Raw genomic sequence first — 1,147 nt, 5'->3', positions numbered from 1 at the left:
CCCCAGGGGGACAGCGCTTGTGACCAAAATCCACCTGGACATGAAGTTACTGACAACAAGCTACTGGCTGTGATCATCCAAGCAATTATTTTCCCACCGGATAGTCCACTCTTCACATCCATCTTTTCAATTTAGAGATAAAGGGTGTGAGACCCTGTCAAAGGCACTGAAGAAATCCAGTAGCCAAAATTAGCTAGTCTTCTGTTGTCTCCTGCTGTCACTCCTTCTTTGAGTTTTTGGAGGTGTAGAAAACATTAATAAAATGTGAGAAGGCTGGAGTATTAACAGTATGTAGTAATCTAGGGAAGATCTTGTTGTATTTCATTAGTCTCCAGTTTAAAATCAGTGCAAAATTAATTAAAATACATAACCAGAAGACTCTGCCCAACTCTCTTGAAGCTGTTCAGTCTTGATCTCAAGGTGCTTTTTCTCTTTGAACAACAAATTTGTCTGTCTGTTTACCCATGGCTTTCTTTCTGTACAGATAAAGACAATGTTATTTTGGAGCACACTAGTTACGTTCTGATGAAGTTAAAAAGAAAGATAGCTTTGTGAAAGAGGAGCATAGGTTATCTATTAGCATGTGATAATTTGATGTACATGCTTCACAGGGAGATTGGAAACAACAAGATTTCAGATCTGTAGTTTTACAGTTAAATGGATGTTGTATAGCAGTTTCTAACAGCATGTAAGAGCTGATAACATTATAGAACAACCTATGTGCTGACATTTGCTGCTTGTTCTGAGGCAGTCAAGTATTAACTATTGTCATATGTCATATTGTCATATAAGAATGTCAACGGTTTACGGGCTGGTTCGGCCCGGTTCCGTGACTAGAAGGGCGGAGGGATCCGCGGATCCGCGCCCCCGGGAAAAAAAGAAAATAAGGGACCCCGAAATAATTGAAAACAGTGGCAACAATCTGAGGTAAAACAAAGTAATTTACTAAATATGGTATCAACAGAATTTTATAAGGAGAGAGAATGTGAAATTGATGGTGGATCGGCCTTACCACAACGCTGAGATGAGAAGCGCAGGCAGAGAAGCGCAGGCGAGAAGCGCAGGCGAGAAGCGCAGGCAGAGAAGCGCAAGCGAAGCAGCGCAGGCAGAGAAGCGCAAGCGAAGCAGCGCAGGCAGAGAAGAGAGC

The sequence above is a fragment of the Meleagris gallopavo genome, chromosome 3, assembly GCF_000146605.3.
Source record: "Meleagris gallopavo isolate NT-WF06-2002-E0010 breed Aviagen turkey brand Nicholas breeding stock chromosome 3, Turkey_5.1, whole genome shotgun sequence".
Lineage (NCBI taxonomy): Eukaryota > Metazoa > Chordata > Aves > Galliformes > Phasianidae > Meleagris > Meleagris gallopavo.
Note: the sequence above shows the minus strand (reverse complement) of the source record.